The sequence below is a fragment of the Arachis stenosperma genome, chromosome 4 (genome assembly GCF_014773155.1).
Source record: "Arachis stenosperma cultivar V10309 chromosome 4, arast.V10309.gnm1.PFL2, whole genome shotgun sequence".
In the NCBI taxonomy this organism is placed as follows: domain Eukaryota; kingdom Viridiplantae; phylum Streptophyta; class Magnoliopsida; order Fabales; family Fabaceae; genus Arachis; species Arachis stenosperma.
The window spans coordinates 14073547-14084087 of record NC_080380.1 but is presented as its reverse complement, the minus strand read 5'-3'; the positions used below and the strand labels follow the sequence as shown (position 1 = coordinate 14084087).

The window sequence follows — 10541 nt, the reverse complement described above, 5'->3', positions numbered from 1 at the left end:
AAATACTATGAACAAAATTATCTCAGCAAAATTGACAAAATTATTCAGTAACTTACAACTCAGACATTCAATAAACTACTAAATCCAATATTATTAACAAAACTACAAAATATTATCAACATTTGAAAATCAGCAACATTAACAAAACTACAAATTATTATCAAAATCTGAAAATCAGCAACTCAATATTATTAACAACAGTAAAATTAGCAAAAATAATTCCAAATAATAGTGCTTACCAGCAGCGAGGGAAGAAGGGGACTGACGGTAACGATAGAGGATACAAAACTGCCGGCTAAGACACAAAGAGAGAGAGAGAGCTTGAACAGAAGAACGATGACGGCGACAAAGCTTCCACACGACGGCGACGAAGCTTCCTACGATGGCGACATAGCTTCCTAGGACGGCGACGGAGCTTCTACACGTGACATAGCTTCCTACGACAACAACACACGCGACGCTTGTCCCAGCGGAGAAGAGTTCGGCGATGACAACGAAAAGGGACGATGGCTACGATGGTTGTGGGACTAGGGTTCTTTGTTCTTTCAGTTTCAATTTTCAGAGAGAAGTGGGACTGAGTAAAGGTGTTCAAAACCGATCCAGACTGAACAAAATTGATCAATCGAACCAAAAAAATCGAAAACTGAAAAAAATTCAAAAAAAATCACGTTTAACTATTTTTCTTGAGGTTCGGTTCGCTTTTCAACTTTAACACTGAAAATCCTAACCGAACCAGTCACCTAAAAAACCCTAAAAGGCCAACCCCCAAAGGCCCAAACACCAGATAACCTAAACCTAGCAGCGCCATTCTTAGTCTCTCACAGTCTCTCTCTAACGAAGGAACATAAAGCCCTAAGCCCTAGCCACTGAGCACTTTCCTCCCAGCACCGTCTTTCTTCACCGTCCACAGCTCCTGGTGCGGTCCTCTCTCCCTCCCTTCCTCCTTTCACATTTCACAGACATTATTTCTCTCCCTCGCAGTGGCAGCTTCTCCCTTTCCCTCCCTCGTTCCCTCGCAGTCGCAGCCTCTCCTTCCATCGCGCGTGAAGTTGCCGTCGTTTGTCGCTCGTCGCCCGTCAATCACGCCGTGAACACCCCTAGGACTGGGGCTGCATTGGGGGATTTAGGATTTTTTTTAGAGACCGTTTTGAGGGGATTGATCGAACCGTAAACCCTTAAATAAACCGGTCGGTTTCAGAAGTTCACCAATTCACTGCCGATTTGGCCAATTTTTTGTCATGCAATTTTTAAAGTCAACTGAACTGGCCTGATAATTGATTCTCGGTTAATCCGGATGATCCATTTCGGTTTTTAGAACTTTGAATCTTTCCAAAATAATTCAAAAATCTTTAATTGATTCTCAATCACTCAACTAAGTAGTCTAAGTAGTCTTTGTAACTGTTAGATGGTGATCTATTGATATATTAAGTATAGTTGCTATGAGAATACCACCGTTTCTCACACATCAATAGATTACCATTTGACAATTTATTATAGAGACTACTTAAACTAATTATTTGAATGGTTAAAATTCAATTAAAAACTTTTAAATTATGGAGAGGTACTTTGTTTTTTAATCAAATAATTAAGAACTAAAAAGGGCATTAATTCTTAAAAACTAATATATTTAAGGATTTAATGTGTCTTGAGAGCACATGATAAACTTGTTATTAGTGAAAAGTTTTGATTGAAAATATAAAAAACTAAAGTTTTCAATGCATTTGTTTTGCTTCCATTAAATGAAAACATTTAAAACTTTTTACCAATAGTAAGCTAGGCACATGTTAGATAAATTCTATATTTAAATTTTTTTAAAAAATTAGAAAAAAAAACAGAACAAAAAATAGTGAGTATAAAATAAGGGACCGTTGCACTTTGCACTTCTAAGTTAGTATGTTCAGGTAATTCGAGAAAATAGAAAAAAAAAAAAAAAAACATCATTTAAGATCTATAGTTAAGTTCATAAAAAGGTAAAAATTATTCGCAAAGTACCATAGAATTACAAATAGAGTGTTATAATATCTGCGAAGTTAAAATAGTCCTTGCAATGTATGAAAAATATTAATTACCCCTTATATTTTAGTGCTACAATACAAGTGCTAGGTAGTGGAAATCATATGTGAATAATTAGTTACTCCCCACAGTACTACTAAGTACTCATAAGTCATAAGTAAAAACAATCCAAATCAATGGTTTTCAGTTAACTCAAGTTTCAAAATTCTAAATTTGCACCAATTCTAAGAGAAGTATTATTCAATAACACAAGTATTCCTCTCACCATGCATCTAGGTAAATAATTAACTAATTGTATTTATGCTCCTAGCTAAACCTATTTTAACACAAGATGGTATCATCTTACCTTAAAATTCACTGACAAAAATGAGGACAAGAATAGAGTAAAAACTGCTTCTTCAATTCTTCAAATATGAATGGACTTGTCAAAAGTAACCATTGCAGCTTCTTTCATTGCTTCGCTCATTGTTGGTTGCGCATGGCAAACATGTGCTATGTCCTCACTTGCAACACCATAATGCAATGCCAGAACAGCTTCATGATTGGGCTCTCCAGCATTTGGTGCCATAATATGCACTCCCAATATCTGGTTTGTCTCTTTTTCGGCCAAAATCTTTACCAATCCTTCAGCATTATCTATTGCCTTAGCCCTGCTATTGGCCAGGAAAGGGAACTTCTTGGCGTGGTATTCAACATCAAGTTCCTTCACCTGCTCCTCCATCTTCCCAACAAATGCAACCTCGGGGTGTGTATACATAACCCCTGGGACTTTGTCGTAGTCCACGTGGCCAACCTTGCCGGTAATGTACTCCTCACAAACAACCCCATCTTTTTCTGCCTTGTGCGCCAACATTGGACCTGGTATTACATCTCCAATTGCATAAACAGCAAGGACATTTGTTGCAAATCTTTCATTTACCAAAATTCTTTCCACCTTGTCAGTTTCAACTCCTATCTGATCTAAGCTGAGTCCATTCGTGAAAGGAGTCCTACCAGCAGATACAAGAACGATATTTGCTTCTAATGTGGTTTGGTCACCACCAGCTGTAGGTTTAAGGGTTAGTTTCACACCATCCCCAGATGTATCAACCCTTACCACCTTAGTCTTCAGCATGAGTTTCATTCCTTGCTTCTCCAAAGTACGTTGAAACTGCTTTCAGATTTTCCCATCCATGGTTGGAACAATATCGGGTGCAAACTCAATAACAGTTATCTCAGAGCCAAGACGACCCCACATCGAACCCATTTCTAGCCCAATATATACCCTGCCCTAATGACCCCAACAAGTCTTTTAGCGATTTTTGACAACGCCAGAGCTCCTGTTGATGATACAATTTTCTTTTCATCAATAGTGACACCAAGAAGAGATATCACATCTGAACCAGTGGCAACTATAATATGCTTGCCCTTAATGATAACTATGCACAAGCTTACAGTGAACTGGTGATAAGATCAACCTAGCAAATCAAGCGCATTTGAGCAAGGAATAAATCAATGTTAAACGCTATTGTAACTGTATAGCCAATCACAAAATGGTTCAAACGTGTCCAAGTTTCATAAAAACAAAACCGCAATTGAATCCAATATTCCAAAAGAACATCAAATTCTTGCTGCATTCATACATGTTGTTGACAAGGCTGAATCAATTCTCTTTGTTTACACACGTAACAACTGTCAAATTCTATTCACCATGGTTTCCACAAAAAAAATATCTACTACAATTGTCTCTATCGAATAAAGTCATAACCCAGAAAAAATACCTCTCATTAAATAGGTGAAAAACACCCCCCTAATCTTTTCTCTCTATCCCTACAAAACTGCTGGCTGATTTTCTGTAGCACTCTAAGACAGCCTACAAACACAACCTAATCTATGCATGGAAGGAACAACTGCCGATGGTGAGAAGTATATGCACACTTATTTTCCTTCAAGTAAGCTCCTCAATCTGGCCTCTTCAGATAGGAAGCAAGCTCTTAATCTTCGCCTATGCGGTGGGAGAGATTCAACAATCTTTTCCACCGGGGATAAGCATATACCAATCACAGTAAGATTATCTGTTGTATTGAGGTGCAATGCTTCCTTAACTAGTTCTTTGGCACATTGTTGTGGATCATCATGCCTTCTCAATTATCGATGCACAAAACTAACTGCTTCCTGGCTTGACATTACATCCCAAATGCCGTCGCACCCAATAATCAAGAACTCGTCCCTCTCTCTCAATGTAAATACTTGAATATCTGGAACAACAATACGAGGCAACGCAGTCCCAAATGGATACTTCAACTTCCAATCACCAAAGGCATGGGTGACAGAAAGATCACCATTGAGATACCCATCATAGATGAAACCACCTAACTCTTCCACTCTCCTCCGTTCTGGTAAATAACTCGGTCTGTGATTATGAGACATCTCAACTGCTACTCCTCGCCTACAAAGAACTGCTCGACAATCACCAGCATTGGCAACCAGTAAATGCCTTCCAAGTATAAGGGCAGTCAATGCTGTTGTCCCATAAGTATGACTAACACTCCGTTCACCAGCCAAGGCAAGGTCTGCCCCTAAGAATGCTTTCCTATGAGAATCCTCCAACCATTTTAGGGAAAGTGCATTTGTATCATACGATTGCAGCATATTGGTGTCTTCAAAAAATAATCTAATTGCATTCCTCTTAATGAAAGCAGCTGCATTAGGCCCCCATGCCCATCAAAAACTGCATAAAATGCACTCCGTATAGGGTATTTGAACACAAATCCAAGGTGGGCAGCTAGATCATCTATTTGGATGTGCTCATCATCCATGGATCCCCTTGGTCCAATATCAGCACAGCTTCCAGAACAAACTGTTGGAGTAAATGTGGTAACATGAGTCTCTAAAACGGTATCTTCAATCAACTCAAAGTAACTCACAGCCTAACAACATAAGAAACAACAATCAGCAGCACATCAACAAAAAGAAAATAAGTGAAAAATAGAAACATAGTATTATCGCCAGCACTAACCCACCATTATTACAAAGAACTATTCTCATTAAGAAAATAGAATATGGAATTCACTAGTAATTATAGCCAGCTAGATCAACTGGTTTCTTCCGAGGAAGAAACTTAAGCAATGTCTCTTCTCTTCTTTCTTTTCATGTGATAAGATACAATATAGCAGTCTAATTATATAGATTAAGATAGACAATAACAAAAATAATAAAAACACCTAATTCCAAATTCCATGTGTAAAATACAGGTTCTAAAATCTCAATATTTATACCACATGAATATCTCATTCTTCTCAAAATTCACAAAATAAAACAAGGAATACACGAAACTAAATCCATCAATTAACGCAAATTCACAAATAAATCCAAACCAATGTATATAAAACACCGAGAGAGATAACCGACACGAATAAAGAAAACATCACCAAATAAAAACAAAATTTTTCATCACATGAACGAAATTTCAATAATAACCTCAATTCAAACATAAACAAGACAAAAAAAGGAAAAAAAAAAACAGAAAAAACATAAAACATACCGATTCCATCGATTCAGGCAAGACTCAAACTTGGTTAAAGATAGGAATACCGATTCCTTAACGGCGTGCTCTTGCATTGCGCATAGATGATACTTCACATCCAGCACCGGAATGCTCTGCTGAAACATGATTTCCGCTTCCGCCACCATGTTCTGGCTCACAATCATCCTTCAAAATGCCGCGTTCTGTAAACTTTCCTATTCCAAATAACTAGGGTTCTGAAATTAGGGATTCGAGATCGAAGCTTGGTTCGAATTCGGATAAGTTTTGCTTTCGAAAAGTGACAAAATTAGTAAATTAGGTTCTCCCTTATCTTTCTCTTTTCTTCCTTAGTTTTCACCTTTTTTTCCGTTTTAGTTTGTTTTAAATATAATTTACTTAAAATTTATTAAAATTGAACAATAATACATTGTTTACGTACTAATGGATTTTTATCTTAAATAAAATAAAAAAATTAATTAATTCCCCAAACAAGACTTTTGAGTTTTAGTTTTTAAAATGTGATTTTTTTTTGTAAGTACGCACGTCTACTGCACTTTTGACAATTCTATGTTGGATTTTAAAAATAAAAACATGTAGTAGAGCAGAGAACTACGATTTTATTGTTGACTTTCGTTATCATTGTAAACATTTTTTTTCTATAATGACAAGAAATCCATTGTTATCCATTCATTACGATGGTGAAATAGTGTATGATGAAAAAGGTTCTATTATTTTTAGATCGAGACAACCGATAATTACTTATATGACACCAGAAGTCAATGGTTTAACAGCGTTGAAGAATCTGATATTGTATTCCGTCGAACAGCAAGAGGCAAAAAGGGTGAAGAAAATTTACTACAGATATCCGATAGAAGTAGATGGCAGTTTGTTTTATAAAAGGTATATTACAGTTGTCTTGTCTCTGTTGCTAGTATATTTATTAGACCATGGTGAGAAATATTTCTGTTGTTTTGAATTAGGTATCGTTTACGTGACGATGAGGACGTACGACTTATAAGGTCGTGGCACAACCGATGAACAAATGCTCATCTGTTAGAATTATTCGTATTCCTCGTTGAGTTGGGTGGCCGAGAATCATCTGCAGATACTGTCGATGATAGTCTGTTGAGTAGAGCTGTTAGACGAACTATCAGAAGGACAATGATGGATCTAAATATGCCACTTGAAGATAGTCAAGAGGGTTCAATGTTGAAGTTCGTAATGCTAACTTGATGAATGACGATGTTGAAAGTCATGAGGGTTCTGCTATCAGGGATCTGATGATGGATCAGTATGAAGTTAACCCTGATGATGGATATGATGCTGAGGAAGAACCACCCGAAATTTTGATGAAAGTGACGAGGAAGAAGAGATGAACTACTACGGTGACACACAAATCGCTCTGACACAGCCTATTATTTCTCGACCATATGACCGGTCAGATCATTTCACCAGGTTGAATCTCTATGCAATGACTTCAGATTGGTCGTTTACCTAGGGAGGCCCCGAAGAGGATCCAAGCAACGAGTTTGAGGTTGGACAACAATTTAAGAATAAGAAGAAGTCATGTTGGCAGTTAAGCGGTACAACATCAGGAGGGCTGCGGAGTACAAAATAGTAGAGAGTGACTAGTTGAGGTATAATGCACAATGTATCCAGTTCGGATCTGGTTGTAATTAGAGCATACTCATATCATATCGCCGAAAGCAAGAAAAGTGGGAGGTTAGAAAATAAACTAGTCTTCATACTTGCATGCAAATATCAATGAGGCAAGACCATCGTAGGTTGGATTCGAAGGTGATTGCTCAACACATTTTTATGATGGTCAAAGCCGATCCAACAATCAGCATTAGGGTTCTATAAGGAGGTGTGGAGAATCACTTTGGTTATAAGACGTCCTACAAAAAGGTTTGACTTACAAAATAGAGAGTCATTGCTAGAATATATGGTGATTGGGAGGAGTCATACAACGAACTTTCACGTTGGTTATTCGCTATGCAGATATACTTGTCCGGTAAACTTTATTTCATTATGGTTATTCGCTATTAAAAGTATATAAAATAATAAATAAATATAAATGTATAATAATCAATAAATTAAATTTTAATGTATATATAACATTTTGTAAGGTATATATTCCTCTTAGTTCTAATACATGTTTCAGTATTTTCCCCATTTTTACATTTATTCTAAAAACAAGATGTATGCTCTATCAAGGGGATTTGGATCTTCTAAATTTTGAAATTTACTTTAGAGGGTAAAATATAATCTATCACCATTTATTTTATAAGTGGGATCAAGAGAAAATATGAGAGAAAAAATATTCAATAGTAAAAAATTTAATTTTATTCTCTAAAATAAAAATCTAAAATTTAGAGGATCTAAATCCCTATCAAGGTGTGTGGAGGAGATTTTAAATTATGAAACCTTATCTATGATTATTATTCATTACTTTATTATTAGGTTTGTTCCTACTATTAGGCTCAATGTGATAGAATCACAACAAAAGTTCAAGATAAATTATAAGGTGGAGGATCTCTGATATGAAACCTGATGATCATTATCATTAGTTAATTAGTTAGAGGCCACTCTGATAAACACATCAAAAACGTCTTTTTTTAAAGATGGTACGCGTGTCACATTGTTATTAGACGAAATATTAAACCGGTCAATAAAATATTTTGATTAAACCAAAATAAAATCAATTGATTATAATTATTAGATCTGATTTGATCCATCGGTTTACATAATCTGAACCAAATCATATTTAAATTTTTCATCAAAATGACAAATATATTCTTAACTTTTATTTTGCAGACATTTAAATTTATAAAAATATAAAATTACAATTAAGTCTTTTTTTTTTGGTAATACAATTAAGTCCTTCAAAAAAAATCCTAAACTCTTGGTAGCCCAAGCCCAAGCCAAGACAATCCCAATCTCAATGGCTCACCAATTTCTCAATCTAACCCCAAAAAACCCCTAGCCCCAGCAATCAGCATCTCCTTCGTCTCCTTCGTCTCATCTCTCTGCTCACTATCTCGATCTCAAGCTTTCTCCCTCTCTCGTCTCAGGTCTCGCACTCAAGGTTTTCGTCGCTCTCCGTGTCGCCAGTCTTCACCATCTCGCACTCAGTCGCACTCGGACGCCTTCCCTGAGCTCGTTGTCGCCGGCGGCAGAAGCACCCAGACCCGGGACTGGTCGTCGTCGTCGTCGCTCCATGGCTCCTCACCGTCTCGGACTTAGTCGTGCGCCTTCTCGCGCTTGTCGTTTCCCGCGGCAGAAGTAGCCGGTCCCGAGGTTGGTCGTCGTTGTCGTCTTCATACTTTGAATTTCGCCGTCAGCTTCCTCCCCGCCCTCAGATTCCTTCGCCCAACCAGAAGCTGGTCCCCGATTTGGTGATTTCCAATAAATTTCTCTGGTCTTTTTTTTTCAGTTTTGTTGCCCTAATTCATCACTGCATTTGAATTTGTTGCTGAAAATATAACTGAACTAGTTTTTATTTTTGCTGGAAATCATCATTGTCGTGAATTTGTTAGTATTTATTACCACCGAACCTTGAATAATTTGTTGAGCTAGTTTCTTTGTTGCTTAAAATCATCACTAAGATGAATTTTGTACTGAATTTGTTGCTGTCATGCTCAAATAATTACTTAGCTAAATGTTTTTGTTGCTGGAAATGTGAGTTGAATATATTAGTGATTGCACCTTGAATTTGTTGTTGTCTTGCTAAATAATCACTTAGTGCATGAAAACGAATGTTAAAGGAAGATCGCTGCTAGAAATTAATATTTCTCCTTTTTTCAATGATTTACTGTGTAATATCATGCTTAGTTATGCTTAGAGCAGGACAGATCTGCATGGTTGTTCATTTTTTTCGATGATTTGCTATTTGTTACATGTCTTTGGTTGCTACAAACATGAGCTAAATACATATGATTCATTGGTTAAAACATTTTCTTATTTTTTCTAAGCTTCCTCTAGTCTTTAAGGCGATTGTTTACACTTTTTTGGACAGCTGCTTAAGCAGATTTTCTGTTCTTTGCAGCTCCCGGGGCCATGGAGAAGTTCAAGAGCATGTGTTAGATGCTGTATCCAGATGTTTGGAAGTGATGACTGCCGTTTTTTGTGTATTAAAGATGTTTAGTTCTGGATTACCTATGTTTCTAAGTCCATTAAGAGTTTGTGTTTGTTATATTTGTTATCTTATGAGGCTACGTTGGTAGATTTAGTGTTTGTGGAATCTGTAATCATTATAGGAACCTGTCTTGGATGAATCGAATGCCTTTTACAGCCTAATTTACTCATCCCAATCTATCATTGACTAATCTTTTTGTTGTCCATTATTCCTAATTTTACTCCCACATTTAGGTGTTGGCTTTGGCAACTTGAAAGCAACGGCTGAAAATACTCCTCCAGGAGCTGTATCCAAGCTACCTGAAGTGGCTGAAATATTTGAGACGGCCACAAATTGCTATAGCAGGATGTGCAGTTACTACTGTTGCATGTGCTGCATCGATTGCTGTTCGCGGATGTACAACCAGTTTGCAACTGCATTGACACAGCTTTGCATTGGTCTAGGATGCTTCGGCTGCCTCATGTTGTTCAGAGATATGCTGTTCCGGAAACGATGGCTGATGAAATCACAATTTTGTTGTATGATGGTTCTTGTATTTTATTGCACAGAAAATTTCTCTTTGTATAGTATAATTTTAGTTGTTCTGGCAATGTATATCCATATATTACACATGCAATAGAAAGTTAATTCTACACTCGTAGCAAAAATAGAATATGAATATACAAAAGAGTCATTTTCCAGTCAAATATTTCCTTCTTCTTTGCCTTCATCGTTTTATATTTGATTGATACTGAGTGCTTGCGATGGTTGATAAGTAATAACGAGCTTCAGAACGTGGTTTCAAGTCTTCATTTTTTTTAATCGAGTCCAACACTTGAGAGTAGAGATTCTTCAGTTCAATGCAAAGCTGGAAAGCACTCATTTATTTATTTATTTAAATAGGAG

General features: G+C 36.7%; 2 pseudogenes; both read right to left on the bottom strand.

The window, feature by feature from the left end:
* Positions 1-2276: 2276 nt before the first annotated feature.
* On the bottom strand, positions 2277-3637 carry LOC130974657 (dihydrolipoyl dehydrogenase, mitochondrial-like; annotated as a pseudogene).
* On the bottom strand, positions 3568-5855 carry LOC130973688 (probable protein phosphatase 2C 13; annotated as a pseudogene).
* Positions 5856-10541: the final 4686 nt, after the last annotated feature.